General features: G+C 27.7%; 27 non-coding genes across 27 annotated transcripts; all 27 read right to left on the minus strand.

Moving 5' to 3' along the window:
- Window positions 1-563: 563 nt before the first annotated feature.
- Window positions 564-682, minus strand: LOC141395582 (5S ribosomal RNA). The gene has a single exon (XR_012410713.1). It is a non-coding gene; the product is annotated as a 5S ribosomal RNA (ribosomal RNA).
- A 685-nt stretch (window positions 683-1,367) lies between these two features.
- Window positions 1,368-1,486, minus strand: LOC141395583 (5S ribosomal RNA). The gene has a single exon (XR_012410714.1). It is a non-coding gene; the product is annotated as a 5S ribosomal RNA (ribosomal RNA).
- Window positions 1,487-2,171: 685 nt separating this feature from the next.
- Window positions 2,172-2,290, minus strand: LOC141395584 (5S ribosomal RNA). The gene has a single exon (XR_012410715.1). It is a non-coding gene; the product is annotated as a 5S ribosomal RNA (ribosomal RNA).
- Window positions 2,291-2,975: 685 nt separating this feature from the next.
- LOC141395585 (5S ribosomal RNA) lies at window positions 2,976-3,094 on the minus strand. Its single transcript, XR_012410716.1, has one exon. It is a non-coding gene; the product is annotated as a 5S ribosomal RNA (ribosomal RNA).
- Window positions 3,095-3,779: 685 nt separating this feature from the next.
- Window positions 3,780-3,898, minus strand: LOC141395586 (5S ribosomal RNA). Its single transcript, XR_012410717.1, has one exon. It is a non-coding gene; the product is annotated as a 5S ribosomal RNA (ribosomal RNA).
- Window positions 3,899-4,583: 685 nt separating this feature from the next.
- Window positions 4,584-4,702, minus strand: LOC141395587 (5S ribosomal RNA). The gene has a single exon (XR_012410718.1). It is a non-coding gene; the product is annotated as a 5S ribosomal RNA (ribosomal RNA).
- Window positions 4,703-5,387: 685 nt separating this feature from the next.
- On the minus strand, window positions 5,388-5,506 carry LOC141395972 (5S ribosomal RNA). The gene has a single exon (XR_012411085.1). It is a non-coding gene; the product is annotated as a 5S ribosomal RNA (ribosomal RNA).
- Window positions 5,507-6,191: 685 nt separating this feature from the next.
- Window positions 6,192-6,310, minus strand: LOC141395588 (5S ribosomal RNA). The gene has a single exon (XR_012410719.1). It is a non-coding gene; the product is annotated as a 5S ribosomal RNA (ribosomal RNA).
- Window positions 6,311-6,995: 685 nt separating this feature from the next.
- LOC141395971 (5S ribosomal RNA) lies at window positions 6,996-7,114 on the minus strand. Its single transcript, XR_012411084.1, has one exon. It is a non-coding gene; the product is annotated as a 5S ribosomal RNA (ribosomal RNA).
- A 685-nt stretch (window positions 7,115-7,799) lies between these two features.
- On the minus strand, window positions 7,800-7,918 carry LOC141395589 (5S ribosomal RNA). The gene has a single exon (XR_012410720.1). It is a non-coding gene; the product is annotated as a 5S ribosomal RNA (ribosomal RNA).
- A 685-nt stretch (window positions 7,919-8,603) lies between these two features.
- LOC141395590 (5S ribosomal RNA) lies at window positions 8,604-8,722 on the minus strand. Its single transcript, XR_012410721.1, has one exon. It is a non-coding gene; the product is annotated as a 5S ribosomal RNA (ribosomal RNA).
- Window positions 8,723-9,407: 685 nt separating this feature from the next.
- LOC141395591 (5S ribosomal RNA) lies at window positions 9,408-9,526 on the minus strand. Its single transcript, XR_012410722.1, has one exon. It is a non-coding gene; the product is annotated as a 5S ribosomal RNA (ribosomal RNA).
- A 685-nt stretch (window positions 9,527-10,211) lies between these two features.
- Window positions 10,212-10,330, minus strand: LOC141395593 (5S ribosomal RNA). Its single transcript, XR_012410724.1, has one exon. It is a non-coding gene; the product is annotated as a 5S ribosomal RNA (ribosomal RNA).
- A 685-nt stretch (window positions 10,331-11,015) lies between these two features.
- On the minus strand, window positions 11,016-11,134 carry LOC141395594 (5S ribosomal RNA). The gene has a single exon (XR_012410725.1). It is a non-coding gene; the product is annotated as a 5S ribosomal RNA (ribosomal RNA).
- Window positions 11,135-11,819: 685 nt separating this feature from the next.
- On the minus strand, window positions 11,820-11,938 carry LOC141395595 (5S ribosomal RNA). The gene has a single exon (XR_012410726.1). It is a non-coding gene; the product is annotated as a 5S ribosomal RNA (ribosomal RNA).
- A 685-nt stretch (window positions 11,939-12,623) lies between these two features.
- LOC141395596 (5S ribosomal RNA) lies at window positions 12,624-12,742 on the minus strand. Its single transcript, XR_012410727.1, has one exon. It is a non-coding gene; the product is annotated as a 5S ribosomal RNA (ribosomal RNA).
- A 685-nt stretch (window positions 12,743-13,427) lies between these two features.
- On the minus strand, window positions 13,428-13,546 carry LOC141395597 (5S ribosomal RNA). The gene has a single exon (XR_012410728.1). It is a non-coding gene; the product is annotated as a 5S ribosomal RNA (ribosomal RNA).
- Window positions 13,547-14,232: 686 nt separating this feature from the next.
- LOC141395598 (5S ribosomal RNA) lies at window positions 14,233-14,351 on the minus strand. The gene has a single exon (XR_012410729.1). It is a non-coding gene; the product is annotated as a 5S ribosomal RNA (ribosomal RNA).
- Window positions 14,352-15,036: 685 nt separating this feature from the next.
- On the minus strand, window positions 15,037-15,155 carry LOC141395599 (5S ribosomal RNA). The gene has a single exon (XR_012410730.1). It is a non-coding gene; the product is annotated as a 5S ribosomal RNA (ribosomal RNA).
- Window positions 15,156-15,840: 685 nt separating this feature from the next.
- Window positions 15,841-15,959, minus strand: LOC141395600 (5S ribosomal RNA). Its single transcript, XR_012410731.1, has one exon. It is a non-coding gene; the product is annotated as a 5S ribosomal RNA (ribosomal RNA).
- A 1,625-nt stretch (window positions 15,960-17,584) lies between these two features.
- Window positions 17,585-17,703, minus strand: LOC141395601 (5S ribosomal RNA). The gene has a single exon (XR_012410732.1). It is a non-coding gene; the product is annotated as a 5S ribosomal RNA (ribosomal RNA).
- A 685-nt stretch (window positions 17,704-18,388) lies between these two features.
- Window positions 18,389-18,507, minus strand: LOC141395602 (5S ribosomal RNA). The gene has a single exon (XR_012410733.1). It is a non-coding gene; the product is annotated as a 5S ribosomal RNA (ribosomal RNA).
- A 685-nt stretch (window positions 18,508-19,192) lies between these two features.
- Window positions 19,193-19,311, minus strand: LOC141395604 (5S ribosomal RNA). The gene has a single exon (XR_012410735.1). It is a non-coding gene; the product is annotated as a 5S ribosomal RNA (ribosomal RNA).
- Window positions 19,312-19,996: 685 nt separating this feature from the next.
- On the minus strand, window positions 19,997-20,115 carry LOC141395605 (5S ribosomal RNA). The gene has a single exon (XR_012410736.1). It is a non-coding gene; the product is annotated as a 5S ribosomal RNA (ribosomal RNA).
- A 685-nt stretch (window positions 20,116-20,800) lies between these two features.
- LOC141395606 (5S ribosomal RNA) lies at window positions 20,801-20,919 on the minus strand. The gene has a single exon (XR_012410737.1). It is a non-coding gene; the product is annotated as a 5S ribosomal RNA (ribosomal RNA).
- Window positions 20,920-21,604: 685 nt separating this feature from the next.
- LOC141395607 (5S ribosomal RNA) lies at window positions 21,605-21,723 on the minus strand. The gene has a single exon (XR_012410738.1). It is a non-coding gene; the product is annotated as a 5S ribosomal RNA (ribosomal RNA).
- A 685-nt stretch (window positions 21,724-22,408) lies between these two features.
- Window positions 22,409-22,527, minus strand: LOC141395608 (5S ribosomal RNA). Its single transcript, XR_012410739.1, has one exon. It is a non-coding gene; the product is annotated as a 5S ribosomal RNA (ribosomal RNA).
- Between the last annotated feature and the right edge of the window lie 246 nt (window positions 22,528-22,773).

Genomic DNA, 22,773 nt, shown 5'->3' on the forward strand with positions numbered 1-22,773 from the left:
ATAAAGGAAAATGTTGACTGTTTCCTTTAGTTATTAGTGAACATAACCAGTATGTATTAATTTGGCATCAAAAAATCTAACAAAAATTGTAGTTTTTTTAATAAATGTTAAAATTTATTAAATATTGCTAAAAATAAATGTATTTTGGGAAAATTTGGCTCCTTAAATTACCTTTTTTTGGAAATATAGACAATTTTTTTAAAGAATTTTACAATAAAAATTCTTGTTTTTTAATAAATGTTAAAATTTCTTAAATATTGTTAAAAATAAATGCATTTTGCGAAAATTTGCCTCCTTAAATTACGTTTTTTGAGAAACGAAACAAATTTATAAAGAATTTTACTTTTGTTTTACAAAGGAAATCATAGACTATTGTATCTAGTTACGTACAACTGAGCATAATCAATAGCGAATGTTTTACATTTACCTTAAAATAATAGGCAGTTGAGTTTTTTATTTTGGCTCTATTTCGGTTAAAAATGAAGATATCGACTTCATTCTTTTTTTATTTAATAGAGAAAAATAAAAAAGAAAATAAAATAAAATAAAAAAATTTTGGACAATGCCAACAACACGCGGTGTTCCCAAGCGGTCCCCCATCTAAGTACTAACCGCGCCCGACGCTGCTTAATTTCGGTGATCGGACGAGAACCGATGTACTCAGCGTGGTATGGTCGTTGGCGAAGAAACATAGTTTATTTTGCTTCATATGGCCATTGATTTCATTGCTTGTGTGTTTAAAACAATTTCGTTTACTTATTGCACACAAACACACAAACGAACAAGAAGTTTTATTTTCGTTTTATAAAGGAAAATGTTGACTGTTTCCTTTAGTTATTAGTGAACATAACCAGTATGTATTAATTTGGCATCAAAAAATCTAACAAAAATTGTAGTTTTTTTAATAAATGTTAAAATTTATTAAATATTGCTAAAAATAAATGTATTTTGGGAAAATTTGGCTCCTTAAATTACCTTTTTTTGGAAATATAGACAATTTTTTTAAAGAATTTTACAATAAAAATTCTTGTTTTTTAATAAATGTTAAAATTTCTTAAATATTGTTAAAAATAAATGCATTTTGCGAAAATTTGCCTCCTTAAATTACGTTTTTTGAGAAACGAAACAAATTTATAAAGAATTTTACTTTTGTTTTACAAAGGAAATCATAGACTATTGTATCTAGTTACGTACAACTGAGCATAATCAATAGCGAATGTTTTACATTTACCTTAAAATAATAGGCAGTTGAGTTTTTTATTTTGGCTCTATTTCGGTTAAAAATGAAGATATCGACTTCATTCTTTTTTTATTTAATAGAGAAAAATAAAAAAGAAAATAAAATAAAATAAAAAAATTTTGGACAATGCCAACAACACGCGGTGTTCCCAAGCGGTCCCCCATCTAAGTACTAACCGCGCCCGACGCTGCTTAATTTCGGTGATCGGACGAGAACCGATGTACTCAGCGTGGTATGGTCGTTGGCGAAGAAACATAGTTTATTTTGCTTCATATGGCCATTGATTTCATTGCTTGTGTGTTTAAAACAATTTCGTTTACTTATTGCACACAAACACACAAACGAACAAGAAGTTTTATTTTCGTTTTATAAAGGAAAATGTTGACTGTTTCCTTTAGTTATTAGTGAACATAACCAGTATGTATTAATTTGGCATCAAAAAATCTAACAAAAATTGTAGTTTTTTTAATAAATGTTAAAATTTATTAAATATTGCTAAAAATAAATGTATTTTGGGAAAATTTGGCTCCTTAAATTACCTTTTTTTGGAAATATAGACAATTTTTTTAAAGAATTTTACAATAAAAATTCTTGTTTTTTAATAAATGTTAAAATTTCTTAAATATTGTTAAAAATAAATGCATTTTGCGAAAATTTGCCTCCTTAAATTACGTTTTTTGAGAAACGAAACAAATTTATAAAGAATTTTACTTTTGTTTTACAAAGGAAATCATAGACTATTGTATCTAGTTACGTACAACTGAGCATAATCAATAGCGAATGTTTTACATTTACCTTAAAATAATAGGCAGTTGAGTTTTTTATTTTGGCTCTATTTCGGTTAAAAATGAAGATATCGACTTCATTCTTTTTTTATTTAATAGAGAAAAATAAAAAAGAAAATAAAATAAAATAAAAAAATTTTGGACAATGCCAACAACACGCGGTGTTCCCAAGCGGTCCCCCATCTAAGTACTAACCGCGCCCGACGCTGCTTAATTTCGGTGATCGGACGAGAACCGATGTACTCAGCGTGGTATGGTCGTTGGCGAAGAAACATAGTTTATTTTGCTTCATATGGCCATTGATTTCATTGCTTGTGTGTTTAAAACAATTTCGTTTACTTATTGCACACAAACACACAAACGAACAAGAAGTTTTATTTTCGTTTTATAAAGGAAAATGTTGACTGTTTCCTTTAGTTATTAGTGAACATAACCAGTATGTATTAATTTGGCATCAAAAAATCTAACAAAAATTGTAGTTTTTTTAATAAATGTTAAAATTTATTAAATATTGCTAAAAATAAATGTATTTTGGGAAAATTTGGCTCCTTAAATTACCTTTTTTTGGAAATATAGACAATTTTTTTAAAGAATTTTACAATAAAAATTCTTGTTTTTTAATAAATGTTAAAATTTCTTAAATATTGTTAAAAATAAATGCATTTTGCGAAAATTTGCCTCCTTAAATTACGTTTTTTGAGAAACGAAACAAATTTATAAAGAATTTTACTTTTGTTTTACAAAGGAAATCATAGACTATTGTATCTAGTTACGTACAACTGAGCATAATCAATAGCGAATGTTTTACATTTACCTTAAAATAATAGGCAGTTGAGTTTTTTATTTTGGCTCTATTTCGGTTAAAAATGAAGATATCGACTTCATTCTTTTTTTATTTAATAGAGAAAAATAAAAAAGAAAATAAAATAAAATAAAAAAATTTTGGACAATGCCAACAACACGCGGTGTTCCCAAGCGGTCCCCCATCTAAGTACTAACCGCGCCCGACGCTGCTTAATTTCGGTGATCGGACGAGAACCGATGTACTCAGCGTGGTATGGTCGTTGGCGAAGAAACATAGTTTATTTTGCTTCATATGGCCATTGATTTCATTGCTTGTGTGTTTAAAACAATTTCGTTTACTTATTGCACACAAACACACAAACGAACAAGAAGTTTTATTTTCGTTTTATAAAGGAAAATGTTGACTGTTTCCTTTAGTTATTAGTGAACATAACCAGTATGTATTAATTTGGCATCAAAAAATCTAACAAAAATTGTAGTTTTTTTAATAAATGTTAAAATTTATTAAATATTGCTAAAAATAAATGTATTTTGGGAAAATTTGGCTCCTTAAATTACCTTTTTTTGGAAATATAGACAATTTTTTTAAAGAATTTTACAATAAAAATTCTTGTTTTTTAATAAATGTTAAAATTTCTTAAATATTGTTAAAAATAAATGCATTTTGCGAAAATTTGCCTCCTTAAATTACGTTTTTTGAGAAACGAAACAAATTTATAAAGAATTTTACTTTTGTTTTACAAAGGAAATCATAGACTATTGTATCTAGTTACGTACAACTGAGCATAATCAATAGCGAATGTTTTACATTTACCTTAAAATAATAGGCAGTTGAGTTTTTTATTTTGGCTCTATTTCGGTTAAAAATGAAGATATCGACTTCATTCTTTTTTTATTTAATAGAGAAAAATAAAAAAGAAAATAAAATAAAATAAAAAAATTTTGGACAATGCCAACAACACGCGGTGTTCCCAAGCGGTCCCCCATCTAAGTACTAACCGCGCCCGACGCTGCTTAATTTCGGTGATCGGACGAGAACCGATGTACTCAGCGTGGTATGGTCGTTGGCGAAGAAACATAGTTTATTTTGCTTCATATGGCCATTGATTTCATTGCTTGTGTGTTTAAAACAATTTCGTTTACTTATTGCACACAAACACACAAACGAACAAGAAGTTTTATTTTCGTTTTATAAAGGAAAATGTTGACTGTTTCCTTTAGTTATTAGTGAACATAACCAGTATGTATTAATTTGGCATCAAAAAATCTAACAAAAATTGTAGTTTTTTTAATAAATGTTAAAATTTATTAAATATTGCTAAAAATAAATGTATTTTGGGAAAATTTGGCTCCTTAAATTACCTTTTTTTGGAAATATAGACAATTTTTTTAAAGAATTTTACAATAAAAATTCTTGTTTTTTAATAAATGTTAAAATTTCTTAAATATTGTTAAAAATAAATGCATTTTGCGAAAATTTGCCTCCTTAAATTACGTTTTTTGAGAAACGAAACAAATTTATAAAGAATTTTACTTTTGTTTTACAAAGGAAATCATAGACTATTGTATCTAGTTACGTACAACTGAGCATAATCAATAGCGAATGTTTTACATTTACCTTAAAATAATAGGCAGTTGAGTTTTTTATTTTGGCTCTATTTCGGTTAAAAATGAAGATATCGACTTCATTCTTTTTTTATTTAATAGAGAAAAATAAAAAAGAAAATAAAATAAAATAAAAAAATTTTGGACAATGCCAACAACACGCGGTGTTCCCAAGCGGTCCCCCATCTAAGTACTAACCGCGCCCGACGCTGCTTAATTTCGGTGATCGGACGAGAACCGATGTACTCAGCGTGGTATGGTCGTTGGCGAAGAAACATAGTTTATTTTGCTTCATATGGCCATTGATTTCATTGCTTGTGTGTTTAAAACAATTTCGTTTACTTATTGCACACAAACACACAAACGAACAAGAAGTTTTATTTTCGTTTTATAAAGGAAAATGTTGACTGTTTCCTTTAGTTATTAGTGAACATAACCAGTATGTATTAATTTGGCATCAAAAAATCTAACAAAAATTGTAGTTTTTTTAATAACTGTTAAAATTTATTAAATATTGCTAAAAATAAATGTATTTTGGGAAAATTTGGCTCCTTAAATTACCTTTTTTTGGAAATATAGACAATTTTTTTAAAGAATTTTACAATAAAAATTCTTGTTTTTTAATAAATGTTAAAATTTCTTAAATATTGTTAAAAATAAATGCATTTTGCGAAAATTTGCCTCCTTAAATTACGTTTTTTGAGAAACGAAACAAATTTATAAAGAATTTTACTTTTGTTTTACAAAGGAAATCATAGACTATTGTATCTAGTTACGTACAACTGAGCATAATCAATAGCGAATGTTTTACATTTACCTTAAAATAATAGGCAGTTGAGTTTTTTATTTTGGCTCTATTTCGGTTAAAAATGAAGATATCGACTTCATTCTTTTTTTATTTAATAGAGAAAAATAAAAAAGAAAATAAAATAAAATAAAAAAATTTTGGACAATGCCAACAACACGCGGTGTTCCCAAGCGGTCCCCCATCTAAGTACTAACCGCGCCCGACGCTGCTTAATTTCGGTGATCGGACGAGAACCGATGTACTCCGCGTGGTATGGTCGTTGGCGAAGAAACATAGTTTATTTTGCTTCATATGGCCATTGATTTCATTGCTTGTGTGTTTAAAACAATTTCGTTTACTTATTGCACACAAACACACAAACGAACAAGAAGTTTTATTTTCGTTTTATAAAGGAAAATGTTGACTGTTTCCTTTAGTTATTAGTGAACATAACCAGTATGTATTAATTTGGCATCAAAAAATCTAACAAAAATTGTAGTTTTTTTAATAAATGTTAAAATTTATTAAATATTGCTAAAAATAAATGTATTTTGGGAAAATTTGGCTCCTTAAATTACCTTTTTTTGGAAATATAGACAATTTTTTTAAAGAATTTTACAATAAAAATTCTTGTTTTTTAATAAATGTTAAAATTTCTTAAATATTGTTAAAAATAAATGCATTTTGCGAAAATTTGCCTCCTTAAATTACGTTTTTTGAGAAACGAAACAAATTTATAAAGAATTTTACTTTTGTTTTACAAAGGAAATCATAGACTATTGTATCTAGTTACGTACAACTGAGCATAATCAATAGCGAATGTTTTACATTTACCTTAAAATAATAGGCAGTTGAGTTTTTTATTTTGGCTCTATTTCGGTTAAAAATGAAGATATCGACTTCATTCTTTTTTTATTTAATAGAGAAAAATAAAAAAGAAAATAAAATAAAATAAAAAAATTTTGGACAATGCCAACAACACGCGGTGTTCCCAAGCGGTCCCCCATCTAAGTACTAACCGCGCCCGACGCTGCTTAATTTCGGTGATCGGACGAGAACCGATGTACTCAGCGTGGTATGGTCGTTGGCGAAGAAACATAGTTTATTTTGCTTCATATGGCCATTGATTTCATTGCTTGTGTGTTTAAAACAATTTCGTTTACTTATTGCACACAAACACACAAACGAACAAGAAGTTTTATTTTCGTTTTATAAAGGAAAATGTTGACTGTTTCCTTTAGTTATTAGTGAACATAACCAGTATGTATTAATTTGGCATCAAAAAATCTAACAAAAATTGTAGTTTTTTTAATAAATGTTAAAATTTATTAAATATTGCTAAAAATAAATGTATTTTGGGAAAATTTGGCTCCTTAAATTACCTTTTTTTGGAAATATAGACAATTTTTTTAAAGAATTTTACAATAAAAATTCTTGTTTTTTAATAAATGTTAAAATTTCTTAAATATTGTTAAAAATAAATGCATTTTGCGAAAATTTGCCTCCTTAAATTACGTTTTTTGAGAAACGAAACAAATTTATAAAGAATTTTACTTTTGTTTTACAAAGGAAATCATAGACTATTGTATCTAGTTACGTACAACTGAGCATAATCAATAGCGAATGTTTTACATTTACCTTAAAATAATAGGCAGTTGAGTTTTTTATTTTGGCTCTATTTCGGTTAAAAATGAAGATATCGACTTCATTCTTTTTTTATTTAATAGAGAAAAATAAAAAAGAAAATAAAATAAAATAAAAAAATTTTGGACAATGCCAACAACACGCGGTGTTCCCAAGCGGTCCCCCATCTAAGTACTAACCGCGCCCGACGCAGCTTAATTTCGGTGATCGGACGAGAACCGATGTACTCAGCGTGGTATGGTCGTTGGCGAAGAAACATAGTTTATTTTGCTTCATATGGCCATTGATTTCATTGCTTGTGTGTTTAAAACAATTTCGTTTACTTATTGCACACAAACACACAAACGAACAAGAAGTTTTATTTTCGTTTTATAAAGGAAAATGTTGACTGTTTCCTTTAGTTATTAGTGAACATAACCAGTATGTATTAATTTGGCATCAAAAAATCTAACAAAAATTGTAGTTTTTTTAATAAATGTTAAAATTTATTAAATATTGCTAAAAATAAATGTATTTTGGGAAAATTTGGCTCCTTAAATTACCTTTTTTTGGAAATATAGACAATTTTTTTAAAGAATTTTACAATAAAAATTCTTGTTTTTTAATAAATGTTAAAATTTCTTAAATATTGTTAAAAATAAATGCATTTTGCGAAAATTTGCCTCCTTAAATTACGTTTTTTGAGAAACGAAACAAATTTATAAAGAATTTTACTTTTGTTTTACAAAGGAAATCATAGACTATTGTATCTAGTTACGTACAACTGAGCATAATCAATAGCGAATGTTTTACATTTACCTTAAAATAATAGGCAGTTGAGTTTTTTATTTTGGCTCTATTTCGGTTAAAAATGAAGATATCGACTTCATTCTTTTTTTATTTAATAGAGAAAAATAAAAAAGAAAATAAAATAAAATAAAAAAATTTTGGACAATGCCAACAACACGCGGTGTTCCCAAGCGGTCCCCCATCTAAGTACTAACCGCGCCCGACGCTGCTTAATTTCGGTGATCGGACGAGAACCGATGTACTCAGCGTGGTATGGTCGTTGGCGAAGAAACATAGTTTATTTTGCTTCATATGGCCATTGATTTCATTGCTTGTGTGTTTAAAACAATTTCGTTTACTTATTGCACACAAACACACAAACGAACAAGAAGTTTTATTTTCGTTTTATAAAGGAAAATGTTGACTGTTTCCTTTAGTTATTAGTGAACATAACCAGTATGTATTAATTTGGCATCAAAAAATCTAACAAAAATTGTAGTTTTTTTAATAAATGTTAAAATTTATTAAATATTGCTAAAAATAAATGTATTTTGGGAAAATTTGGCTCCTTAAATTACCTTTTTTTGGAAATATAGACAATTTTTTTAAAGAATTTTACAATAAAAATTCTTGTTTTTTAATAAATGTTAAAATTTCTTAAATATTGTTAAAAATAAATGCATTTTGCGAAAATTTGCCTCCTTAAATTACGTTTTTTGAGAAACGAAACAAATTTATAAAGAATTTTACTTTTGTTTTACAAAGGAAATCATAGACTATTGTATCTAGTTACGTACAACTGAGCATAATCAATAGCGAATGTTTTACATTTACCTTAAAATAATAGGCAGTTGAGTTTTTTATTTTGGCTCTATTTCGGTTAAAAATGAAGATATCGACTTCATTCTTTTTTTATTTAATAGAGAAAAATAAAAAAGAAAATAAAATAAAATAAAAAAATTTTGGACAATGCCAACAACACGCGGTGTTCCCAAGCGGTCCCCCATCTAAGTACTAACCGCGCCCGACGCTGCTTAATTTCGGTGATCGGACGAGAACCGATGTACTCAGCGTGGTATGGTCGTTGGCGAAGAAACATAGTTTATTTTGCTTCATATGGCCATTGATTTCATTGCTTGTGTGTTTAAAACAATTTCGTTTACTTATTGCACACAAACACACAAACGAACAAGAAGTTTTATTTTCGTTTTATAAAGGAAAATGTTGACTGTTTCCTTTAGTTATTAGTGAACATAACCAGTATGTATTAATTTGGCATCAAAAAATCTAACAAAAATTGTAGTTTTTTTAATAAATGTTAAAATTTATTAAATATTGCTAAAAATAAATGTATTTTGGGAAAATTTGGCTCCTTAAATTACCTTTTTTTGGAAATATAGACAATTTTTTTAAAGAATTTTACAATAAAAATTCTTGTTTTTTAATAAATGTTAAAATTTCTTAAATATTGTTAAAAATAAATGCATTTTGCGAAAATTTGCCTCCTTAAATTACGTTTTTTGAGAAACGAAACAAATTTATAAAGAATTTTACTTTTGTTTTACAAAGGAAATCATAGACTATTGTATCTAGTTACGTACAACTGAGCATAATCAATAGCGAATGTTTTACATTTACCTTAAAATAATAGGCAGTTGAGTTTTTTATTTTGGCTCTATTTCGGTTAAAAATGAAGATATCGACTTCATTCTTTTTTTATTTAATAGAGAAAAATAAAAAAGAAAATAAAATAAAATAAAAAAATTTTGGACAATGCCAACAACACGCGGTGTTCCCAAGCGGTCCCCCATCTAAGTACTAACCGCGCCCGACGCTGCTTAATTTCGGTGATCGGACGAGAACCGATGTACTCAGCGTGGTATGGTCGTTGGCGAAGAAACATAGTTTATTTTGCTTCATATGGCCATTGATTTCATTGCTTGTGTGTTTAAAACAATTTCGTTTACTTATTGCACACAAACACACAAACGAACAAGAAGTTTTATTTTCGTTTTATAAAGGAAAATGTTGACTGTTTCCTTTAGTTATTAGTGAACATAACCAGTATGTATTAATTTGGCATCAAAAAATCTAACAAAAATTGTAGTTTTTTTAATAAATGTTAAAATTTATTAAATATTGCTAAAAATAAATGTATTTTGGGAAAATTTGGCTCCTTAAATTACCTTTTTTTGGAAATATAGACAATTTTTTTAAAGAATTTTACAATAAAAATTCTTGTTTTTTAATAAATGTTAAAATTTCTTAAATATTGTTAAAAATAAATGCATTTTGCGAAAATTTGCCTCCTTAAATTACGTTTTTTGAGAAACGAAACAAATTTATAAAGAATTTTACTTTTGTTTTACAAAGGAAATCATAGACTATTGTATCTAGTTACGTACAACTGAGCATAATCAATAGCGAATGTTTTACATTTACCTTAAAATAATAGGCAGTTGAGTTTTTTATTTTGGCTCTATTTCGGTTAAAAATGAAGATATCGACTTCATTCTTTTTTTATTTAATAGAGAAAAATAAAAAAGAAAATAAAATAAAATAAAAAAATTTTGGACAATGCCAACAACACGCGGTGTTCCCAAGCGGTCCCCCATCTAAGTACTAACCGCGCCCGACGCTGCTTAATTTCGGTGATCGGACGAGAACCGATGTACTCAGCGTGGTATGGTCGTTGGCGAAGAAACATAGTTTATTTTGCTTCATATGGCCATTGATTTCATTGCTTGTGTGTTTAAAACAATTTCGTTTACTTATTGCACACAAACACACAAACGAACAAGAAGTTTTATTTTCGTTTTATAAAGGAAAATGTTGACTGTTTCCTTTAGTTATTAGTGAACATAACCAGTATGTATTAATTTGGCATCAAAAAATCTAACAAAAATTGTAGTTTTTTTAATAAATGTTAAAATTTATTAAATATTGCTAAAAATAAATGTATTTTGGGAAAATTTGGCTCCTTAAATTACCTTTTTTTGGAAATATAGACAATTTTTTTAAAGAATTTTACAATAAAAATTCTTGTTTTTTAATAAATGTTAAAATTTCTTAAATATTGTTAAAAATAAATGCATTTTGCGAAAATTTGCCTCCTTAAATTACGTTTTTTGAGAAACGAAACAAATTTATAAAGAATTTTACTTTTGTTTTACAAAGGAAATCATAGACTATTGTATCTAGTTACGTACAACTGAGCATAATCAATAGCGAATGTTTTACATTTACCTTAAAATAATAGGCAGTTGAGTTTTTTATTTTGGCTCTATTTCGGTTAAAAATGAAGATATCGACTTCATTCTTTTTTTATTTAATAGAGAAAAATAAAAAAGAAAATAAAATAAAATAAAAAAATTTTGGACAATGCCAACAACACGCGGTGTTCCCAAGCGGTCCCCCATCTAAGTACTAACCGCGCCCGACGCTGCTTAATTTCGGTGATCGGACGAGAACCGATGTACTCAGCGTGGTATGGTCGTTGGCGAAGAAACATAGTTTATTTTGCTTCATATGGCCATTGATTTCATTGCTTGTGTGTTTAAAACAATTTCGTTTACTTATTGCACACAAACACACAAACGAACAAGAAGTTTTATTTTCGTTTTATAAAGGAAAATGTTGACTGTTTCCTTTAGTTATTAGTGAACATAACCAGTATGTATTAATTTGGCATCAAAAAATCTAACAAAAATTGTAGTTTTTTTAATAAATGTTAAAATTTATTAAATATTGCTAAAAATAAATGTATTTTGGGAAAATTTGGCTCCTTAAATTACCTTTTTTTGGAAATATAGACAATTTTTTTAAAGAATTTTACAATAAAAATTCTTGTTTTTTAATAAATGTTAAAATTTCTTAAATATTGTTAAAAATAAATGCATTTTGCGAAAATTTGCCTCCTTAAATTACGTTTTTTGAGAAACGAAACAAATTTATAAAGAATTTTACTTTTGTTTTACAAAGGAAATCATAGACTATTGTATCTAGTTACGTACAACTGAGCATAATCAATAGCGAATGTTTTACATTTACCTTAAAATAATAGGCAGTTGAGTTTTTTATTTTGGCTCTATTTCGGTTAAAAATGAAGATATCGACTTCATTCTTTTTTTATTTAATAGAGAAAAATAAAAAAGAAAATAAAATAAAATAAAAAAATTTTGGACAATGCCAACAACACGCGGTGTTCCCAAGCGGTCCCCCATCTAAGTACTAACCGCGCCCGACGCTGCTTAATTTCGGTGATCGGACGAGAACCGATGTACTCAGCGTGGTATGGTCGTTGGCGAAGAAACATAGTTTATTTTGCTTCATATGGCCATTGATTTCATTGCTTGTGTGTTTAAAACAATTTCGTTTACTTATTGCACACAAACACACAAACGAACAAGAAGTTTTATTTTCGTTTTATAAAGGAAAATGTTGACTGTTTCCTTTAGTTATTAGTGAACATAACCAGTATGTATTAATTTGGCATCAAAAAATCTAACAAAAATTTTAGTTTTTTTAATAAATGTTAAAATTTATTAAATATTGCTAAAAATAAATGTATTTTGGGAAAATTTGGCTCCTTAAATTACCTTTTTTTGGAAATATAGACAATTTTTTTAAAGAATTTTACAATAAAAATTCTTGTTTTTTAATAAATGTTAAAATTTCTTAAATATTGTTAAAAATAAATGCATTTTGCGAAAATTTGCCTCCTTAAATTACGTTTTTTGAGAAACGAAACAAATTTATAAAGAATTTTACTTTTGTTTTACAAAGGAAATCATAGACTATTGTATCTAGTTACGTACAACTGAGCATAATCAATAGCGAATGTTTTACATTTACCTTAAAATAATAGGCAGTTGAGTTTTTTATTTTGGCTCTATTTCGGTTAAAAATGAAGATATCGACTTCATTCTTTTTTTATTTAATAGAGAAAAATAAAAAAGAAAATAAAATAAAATAAAAAAATTTTGGACAATGCCAACAACACGCGGTGTTCCCAAGCGGTCCCCCATCTAAGTACTAACCGCGCCCGACGCTGCTTAATTTCGGTGATCGGACGAGAACCGATGTACTCAGCGTGGTATGGTCGTTGGCGAAGAAACATAGTTTATTTTGCTTCATATGGCCATTGATTTCATTGCTTGTGTGTTTAAAACAATTTCGTTTACTTATTGCACACAAACACACAAACGAACAAGAAGTTTTATTTTCGTTTTATAAAGGAAAATGTTGACTGTTTCCTTTAGTTATTAGTGAACATAACCAGTATGTATTAATTTGGCATCAAAAAATCTAACAAAAATTGTAGTTTTTTTAATAAATGTTAAAATTTATTAAATATTGCTAAAAATAAATGTATTTTGGGAAAATTTGGCTCCTTAAATTACCTTTTTTTGGAAATATAGACAATTTTTTTAAAGAATTTTACAATAAAAATTCTTGTTTTTTAATAAATGTTAAAATTTCTTAAATATTGTTAAAAATAAATGCATTTTGCGAAAATTTGCCTCCTTAAATTACGTTTTTTGAGAAACGAAACAAATTTATAAAGAATTTTACTTTTGTTTTACAAAGGAAATCATAGACTATTGTATCTAGTTACGTACAACTGAGCATAATCAATAGCGAATGTTTTACATTTACCTTAAAATAATAGGCAGTTGAGTTTTTTATTTTGGCTCTATTTCGGTTAAAAATGAAGATATCGACTTCATTCTTTTTTTATTTAATAGAGAAAAATAAAAAAGAAAATAAAATAAAATAAAAAAATTTTGGACAATGCCAACAACACGCGGTGTTCCCAAGCGGTCCCCCATCTAAGTACTAACCGCGCCCGACGCTGCTTAATTTCGGTGATCGGACGAGAACCGATGTACTCAGCGTGGTATGGTCGTTGGCGAAGAAACATAGTTTATTTTGCTTCATATGGCCATTGATTTCATTGCTTGTGTGTTTAAAACAATTTCGTTTACTTATTGCACACAAACACACAAACGAACAAGAAGTTTTATTTTCGTTTTATAAAGGAAAATGTTGACTGTTTCCTTTAGTTATTAGTGAACATAACCAGTATGTATTAATTTGGCATCAAAAAATCTAACAAAAATTGTAGTTTTTTTAATAAATGTTAAAATTTATTAAATATTGCTAAAAATAAATGTATTTTGGGAAAATTTGGCTCCTTAAATTACCTTTTTTTGGAAATATAGACAATTTTTTTTAAAGAATTTTACAATAAAAATTCTTGTTTTTTAATAAATGTTAAAATTTCTTAAATATTGTTAAAAATAAATGCATTTTGCGAAAATTTGCCTCCTTAAATTACGTTTTTTGAGAAACGAAACAAATTTATAAAGAATTTTACTTTTGTTTTACAAAGGAAATCATAGACTATTGTATCTAGTTACGTACAACTGAGCATAATCAATAGCGAATGTTTTACATTTACCTTAAAATAATAGGCAGTTGAGTTTTTTATTTTGGCTCTATTTCGGTTAAAAATGAAGATATCGACTTCATTCTTTTTTTATTTAATAGAGAAAAATAAAAAAGAAAATAAAATAAAATAAAAAAATTTTGGACAATGCCAACAACACGCGGTGTTCCCAAGCGGTCCCCCATCTAAGTACTAACCGCGCCCGACGCTGCTTAATTTCGGTGATCGGACGAGAACCGATGTACTCAGCGTGGTATGGTCGTTGGCGAAGAAACATAGTTTATTTTGCTTCATATGGCCATTGATTTCATTGCTTGTGTGTTTAAAACAATTTCGTTTACTTATTGCACACAAACACACAAACGAACAAGAAGTTTTATTTTCGTTTTATAAAGGAAAATGTTGACTGTTTCCTTTAGTTATTAGTGAACATAACCAGTATGTATTAATTTGGCATCAAAAAATCTAACAAAAATTTTAGTTTTTTTAATAAATGTTAAAATTTATTAAATATTGCTAAAAATAAATGTATTTTGGGAAAATTTGGCTCCTTAAATTACCTTTTTTTGGAAATATAGACAATTTTTTTAAAGAATTTTACAATAAAAATTCTTGTTTTTTAATAAATGTTAAAATTTCTTAAATATTGTTAAAAATAAATGCATTTTGCGAAAATTTGCCTCCTTAAATTACGTTTTTTGAGAAACGAAACAAATTTATAAAGAATTTTACTTTTGTTTTACAAAGGAAATCATAGACTATTGTATCTAGTTACGTACAACTGAGCATAATCAATAGCGAATGTTTTACATTTACCTTAAAATAATAGGCAGTTGAGTTTTTTATTTTGGCTCTATTTCGGTTAAAAATGAAGATATCGACTTCATTCTTTTTTTATTTAATAGAGAAAAATAAAAAAGAAAATAAAATAAAATAAAAAAATTTTGGACAATGCCAACAACACGCGGTGTTCCCAAGCGGTCCCCCATCTAAGTACTAACCGCGCCCGACGCTGCTTAATTTCGGTGATCGGACGAGAACCGATGTACTCAGCGTGGTATGGTCGTTGGCGAAGAAACATAGTTTATTTTGCTTCATATGGCCATTGATTTCATTGCTTGTGTGTTTAAAACAATTTCGTTTACTTATTGCACACAAACACACAAACGAACAAGAAGTTTTATTTTCGTTTTATAAAGGAAAATGTTGACTGTTTCCTTTAGTTATTAGTGAACATAACCAGTATGTATTAATTTGGCATCAAAAAATCTAACAAAAATTGTAGTTTTTTTAATAAATGTTAAAATTTATTAAATATTGCTAAAAATAAATGTATTTTGGGAAAATTTGGCTCCTTAAATTACCTTTTTTTGGAAATATAGACAATTTTTTTAAAGAATTTTACAATAAAAATTCTTGTTTTTTAATAAATGTTAAAATTTCTTAAATATTGTTAAAAATAAATGCATTTTGCGAAAATTTGCCTCCTTAAATTACGTTTTTTGAGAAACGAAACAAATTTATAAAGAATTTTACTTTTGTTTTACAAAGGAAATCATAGACTATTGTATCTAGTTACGTACAACTGAGCATAATCAATAGCGAATGTTTTACATTTACCTTAAAATAATAGGCAGTTGAGTTTTTTATTTTGGCTCTATTTCGGTTAAAAATGAAGATATCGACTTCATTCTTTTTTTATTTAATAGAGAAAAATAAAAAAGAAAATAAAATAAAATAAAAAAATTTTGGACAATGCCAACAACACGCGGTGTTCCCAAGCGGTCCCCCATCTAAGTACTAACCGCGCCCGACGCTGCTTAATTTCGGTGATCGGACGAGAACCGATGTACTCAGCGTGGTATGGTCGTTGGCGAAGAAACATAGTTTATTTTGCTTCATATGGCCATTGATTTCATTGCTTGTGTGTTTAAAACAATTTCGTTTACTTATTGCACACAAACACACAAACGAACAAGAAGTTTTATTTTCGTTTTATAAAGGAAAATGTTGACTGTTTCCTTTAGTTCCCAGTCAGCATTTTTTGAAAATTTTAATCAAATTCGAGTCTTTTTTGATCCGACTGCACGATTAAAAAGCTAGAATATGAGCTCATTTTCTGATCATAAATGACTCCTTTGTCGGTAGGAAAACATAACCTCAGGCGACTCTTCTAAACAAATCACAAATGAGTCTTTTTCGAGTCGTATTTCAATCATTTATTGGTGTTTTGTTGATTAATTTCGGACCCTTTTTCGAGTCTTTTTAGAGTCATGTTTATAATCATTTATGAGTCTTTAGGGAGTCATTTTTGAGTCTTTTTGTTAGACGAAATAAATTAAAAAAATTTTCTTTTTATTCTTCTTTGTTTCTTTCCTTTGTTTTATAGTCTTTTCTGTTTTGTTATGTCTTTTAATTATCCTTTGTGTTGCTTGGTGGTTAGTATACTGATTCTTCATTTCACTTGGCAAAACCTGTTGTGTTGTGTTTGTCTGTACCTTTAATATTATACGTTACATTTATATCAAAATTTTGTAGAAAGTGTATATGAGAATTTTATTTTTTTATTTATAAATAATTACAACCAAATAAAAATAAAACAAAACAATCAGTTTTTAATCACCTAACTGTTCAAAATATGATCAGAGTATACATAATTATAATCACTTTTCAAACACCTGTATGACCCTTTTTTGATTAAGCATTTTTCAATCTTCCAGATGATCAAAATGTGACAATAAATAACAAAAAATTGTCACATTTTAAACACCTCAATGATTTATTTGTGATTGCTACACATTTGTTGTTGTATTTTAAATTGAACTCTTTTTAATCATTACAGGGAGTCACTTTCGAGTCCCTTTCTGATCACACAAGCGACTTAATCAATTTTTGATCACCAAAAGGACTCTAAAAAGACTCCTCAATGTGATTTTTGAAAAAACAGTCTTCTAAATGCTATCTGGGTTATTAGTGAACATAACCAGTATGTATTAATTTGGCATCAAAAAATCTAACAAAAATTGTAGTTTTTTTAATAAATGTTAAAATTTATTAAATATTGCTAAAAATAAATGTATTTTGGGAAAATTTGGCTCCTTAAATTACCTTTTTTTGGAAATATAGACAATTTTTTTAAAGAATTTTACAATAAAAATTCTTGTTTTTTAATAAATGTTAAAATTTCTTAAATATTGTTAAAAATAAATGCATTTTGCGAAAATTTGCCTCCTTAAATTACGTTTTTTGAGAAACGAAACAAATTTATAAAGAATTTTACTTTTGTTTTACAAAGGAAATCATAGACTATTGTATCTAGTTACGTACAACTGAGCATAATCAATAGCGAATGTTTTACATTTACCTTAAAATAATAGGCAGTTGAGTTTTTTATTTTGGCTCTATTTCGGTTAAAAATGAAGATATCGACTTCATTCTTTTTTTATTTAATAGAGAAAAATAAAAAAGAAAATAAAATAAAATAAAAAAATTTTGGACAATGCCAACAACACGCGGTGTTCCCAAGCGGTCCCCCATCTAAGTACTAACCGCGCCCGACGCTGCTTAATTTCGGTGATCGGACGAGAACCGATGTACTCAGCGTGGTATGGTCGTTGGCGAAGAAACATAGTTTATTTTGCTTCATATGGCCATTGATTTCATTGCTTGTGTGTTTAAAACAATTTCGTTTACTTATTGCACACAAACACACAAACGAACAAGAAGTTTTATTTTCGTTTTATAAAGGAAAATGTTGACTGTTTCCTTTAGTTATTAGTGAACATAACCAGTATGTATTAATTTGGCATCAAAAAATCTAACAAAAATTGTAGTTTTTTTAATAAATGTTAAAATTTATTAAATATTGCTAAAAATAAATGTATTTTGGGAAAATTTGGCTCCTTAAATTACCTTTTTTTGGAAATATAGACAATTTTTTTAAAGAATTTTACAATAAAAATTCTTGTTTTTTAATAAATGTTAAAATTTCTTAAATATTGTTAAAAATAAATGCATTTTGCGAAAATTTGCCTCCTTAAATTACGTTTTTTGAGAAACGAAACAAATTTATAAAGAATTTTACTTTTGTTTTACAAAGGAAATCATAGACTATTGTATCTAGTTACGTACAACTGAGCATAATCAATAGCGAATGTTTTACATTTACCTTAAAATAATAGGCAGTTGAGTTTTTTATTTTGGCTCTATTTCGGTTAAAAATGAAGATATCGACTTCATTCTTTTTTTATTTAATAGAGAAAAATAAAAAAGAAAATAAAATAAAATAAAAAAATTTTGGACAATGCCAACAACACGCGGTGTTCCCAAGCGGTCCCCCATCTAAGTACTAACCGCGCCCGACGCTGCTTAATTTCGGTGATCGGACGAGAACCGATGTACTCAGCGTGGTATGGTCGTTGGCGAAGAAACATAGTTTATTTTGCTTCATATGGCCATTGATTTCATTGCTTGTGTGTTTAAAACAATTTCGTTTACTTATTGCACACAAACACACAAACGAACAAGAAGTTTTATTTTCGTTTTATAAAGGAAAATGTTGACTGTTTCCTTTAGTTATTAGTGAACATAACCAGTATGTATTAATTTGGCATCAAAAAATCTAACAAAAATTGTAGTTTTTTTAATAAATGTTAAAATTTATTAAATATTGCTAAAAATAAATGTATTTTGGGAAAATTTGGCTCCTTAAATTACCTTTTTTTGGAAATATAGACAATTTTTTTAAAGAATTTTACAATAAAAATTCTTGTTTTTTAATAAATGTTAAAATTTCTTAAATATTGTTAAAAATAAATGCATTTTGCGAAAATTTGCCTCCTTAAATTACGTTTTTTGAGAAACGAAACAAATTTATAAAGAATTTTACTTTTGTTTTACAAAGGAAATCATAGACTATTGTATCTAGTTACGTACAACTGAGCATAATCAATAGCGAATGTTTTACATTTACCTTAAAATAATAGGCAGTTGAGTTTTTTATTTTGGCTCTATTTCGGTTAAAAATGAAGATATCGACTTCATTCTTTTTTTATTTAATAGAGAAAAATAAAAAAGAAAATAAAATAAAATAAAAAAATTTTGGACAATGCCAACAACACGCGGTGTTCCCAAGCGGTCCCCCATCTAAGTACTAACCGCGCCCGACGCTGCTTAATTTCGGTGATCGGACGAGAACCGATGTACTCAGCGTGGTATGGTCGTTGGCGAAGAAACATAGTTTATTTTGCTTCATATGGCCATTGATTTCATTGCTTGTGTGTTTAAAACAATTTCGTTTACTTATTGCACACAAACACACAAACGAACAAGAAGTTTTATTTTCGTTTTATAAAGGAAAATGTTGACTGTTTCCTTTAGTTATTAGTGAACATAACCAGTATGTATTAATTTGGCATCAAAAAATCTAACAAAAATTGTAGTTTTTTTAATAAATGTTAAAATTTATTAAATATTGCTAAAAATAAATGTATTTTGGGAAAATTTGGCTCCTTAAATTACCTTTTTTTGGAAATATAGACAATTTTTTTAAAGAATTTTACAATAAAAATTCTTGTTTTTTAATAAATGTTAAAATTTCTTAAATATTGTTAAAAATAAATGCATTTTGCGAAAATTTGCCTCCTTAAATTACGTTTTTTGAGAAACGAAACAAATTTATAAAGAATTTTACTTTTGTTTTACAAAGGAAATCATAGACTATTGTATCTAGTTACGTACAACTGAGCATAATCAATAGCGAATGTTTTACATTTACCTTAAAATAATAGGCAGTTGAGTTTTTTATTTTGGCTCTATTTCGGTTAAAAATGAAGATATCGACTTCATTCTTTTTTTATTTAATAGAGAAAAATAAAAAAGAAAATAAAATAAAATAAAAAAATTTTGGACAATGCCAACAACACGCGGTGTTCCCAAGCGGTCCCCCATCTAAGTACTAACCGCGCCCGACGCTGCTTAATTTCGGTGATCGGACGAGAACCGATGTACTCAGCGTGGTATGGTCGTTGGCGAAGAAACATAGTTTATTTTGCTTCATATGGCCATTGATTTCATTGCTTGTGTGTTTAAAACAATTTCGTTTACTTATTGCACACAAACACACAAACGAACAAGAAGTTTTATTTTCGTTTTATAAAGGAAAATGTTGACTGTTTCCTTTAGTTATTAGTGAACATAACCAGTATGTATTAATTTGGCATCAAAAAATCTAACAAAAATTGTAGTTTTTTTAATAAATGTTAAAATTTATTAAATATTGCTAAAAATAAATGTATTTTGGGAAAATTTGGCTCCTTAAATTACCTTTTTTTGGAAATATAGACAATTTTTTTAAAGAATTTTACAATAAAAATTCTTGTTTTTTAATAAATGTTAAAATTTCTTAAATATTGTTAAAAATAAATGCATTTTGCGAAAATTTGCCTCCTTAAATTACGTTTTTTGAGAAACGAAACAAATTTATAAAGAATTTTACTTTTGTTTTACAAAGGAAATCATAGACTATTGTATCTAGTTACGTACAACTGAGCATAATCAATAGCGAATGTTTTACATTTACCTTAAAATAATAGGCAGTTGAGTTTTTTATTTTGGCTCTATTTCGGTTAAAAATGAAGATATCGACTTCATTCTTTTTTTATTTAATAGAGAAAAATAAAAAAGAAAATAAAATAAAATAAAAAAATTTTGGACAATGCCAACAACACGCGGTGTTCCCAAGCGGTCCCCCATCTAAGTACTAACCGCGCCCGACGCTGCTTAATTTCGGTGATCGGACGAGAACCGATGTACTCAGCGTGGTATGGTCGTTGGCGAAGAAACATAGTTTATTTTGCTTCATATGGCCATTGATTTCATTGCTTGTGTGTTTAAAACAATTTCGTTTACTTATTGCACACAAACACACAAACGAACAAGAAGTTTTATTTTCGTTTTATAAAGGAAAATGTTGACTGTTTCCTTTAGTTATTAGTGAACATAACCAGTATGTATTAATTTGGCATCAAAAAATCTAACAAAAATTGTAGTTTTTTTAATAAATGTTAAAATTTATTAAATATTGCTAAAAATAAATGTATTTTGGGAAAATTTGGCTCCTTAAATTACCTTTTTTTGGAAATATAGACAATTTTTTTAAAGAATTTTACAATAAAAATTCTTGTTTTTTAATAAATGTTAAAATTTCTTAAATATTGTTAAAAATAAATGCATTTTGCGAAAATTTGCCTCCTTAAATTACGTTTTTTGAGAAACGAAACAAATTTATAAAGAATTTTACTTTTGTTTTACAAAGGAAATCATAGACTATTGTATCTAGTTACGTACAACTGAGCATAATCAATAGCGAATGTTTTACATTTACCTTAAAATAATAGGCAGTTGAGTTTTTTATTTTGGCTCTATTTCGGTTAAAAATGAAGATATCGACTTCATTCTTTTTTTATTTAATAGAGAAAAATAAAAAAGAAAATAAAATAAAATAAAAAAATTTTGGACAATGCCAACAACACGCGGTGTTCCCAAGCGGTCCCCCATCTAAGTACTAACCGCGCCCGACGCTGCTTAATTTCGGTGATCGGACGAGAACCGATGTACTCAGCGTGGTATGGTCGTTGGCGAAGAAACATAGTTTATTTTGCTTCATATGGCCATTGATTTCATTGCTTGTGTGTTTAAAACAATTTCGTTTACTTATTGCACACAAACACACAAACGAACAAGAAGTTTTATTTTCGTTTTATAAAGGAAAATGTTGACTGTTTCCTTTAGTTATTAGTGAACATAACCAGTATGTATTAATTTGGCATCAAAAAATCTAACAAAAATTGTAGTTTTTTTAATAAATGTTAAAATTTATTAAATATTGCTAAAAATAAATGTATTTTGGGAAAATTTGGCTCCTTAAATTACCTTTTTTTGGAAATATAGACAATTTTTTTAAAGAATTTTACAATAAAAATTCTTGTTTTTTAATAAATGTTAAAATTTCTTAAATATTGTTAAAAATAAATGCATTTTGCGAAAATTTGCCTCCTTAAATTACGTTTTTTGAGAAACGAAACAAATTTATAAAGAATTTTACTTTTGTTTTACAAAGGAAATCATAGACTATTGTATCTAGTTACGTACAACTGAGCATAATCAATAGCGAATGTTTTACATTTACCTTAAAATAATAGGCAGTTGAGTTTTTTATTTTGGCTCTATTTCGGTTAAAAATGAAGATATCGACTTCATTCTTTTTTTATTTAATAGAGAAAAATAAAAAAGAAAATAAAATAAAATAAAAAAATTTTGGACAATGCCAACAACACGCGGTGTTCCCAAGCGGTCCCCCATCTAAGTACTAACCGCGCCCGACGCTGCTTAATTTCGGTGATCGGACGAGAACCGATGTACTCAGCGTGGTATGGTCGTTGGCGAAGAAACATAGTTTATTTTGCTTCATATGGCCATTGATTTCATTGCTTGTGTGTTTAAAACAATTTCGTTTACTTATTGCACACAAACACACAAACGAACAAGAAGTTTTATTTTCGTTTTATAAAGGAAAATGTTGACTGTTTCCTTTAGTTATTAGTGAACATAACCAGTATGTATTAATTTGGCATCAAAAAATCTAACAAAAATTGTAGTTTTTTTAATAAATGTTAAAATTTATTAAATA

Source organism: Musca autumnalis, unplaced genomic scaffold, assembly GCF_047663935.1.
Source record: "Musca autumnalis isolate F117 unplaced genomic scaffold, ASM4766393v1 scaffold_2, whole genome shotgun sequence".
NCBI classification, from domain to species: domain Eukaryota; kingdom Metazoa; phylum Arthropoda; class Insecta; order Diptera; family Muscidae; genus Musca; species Musca autumnalis.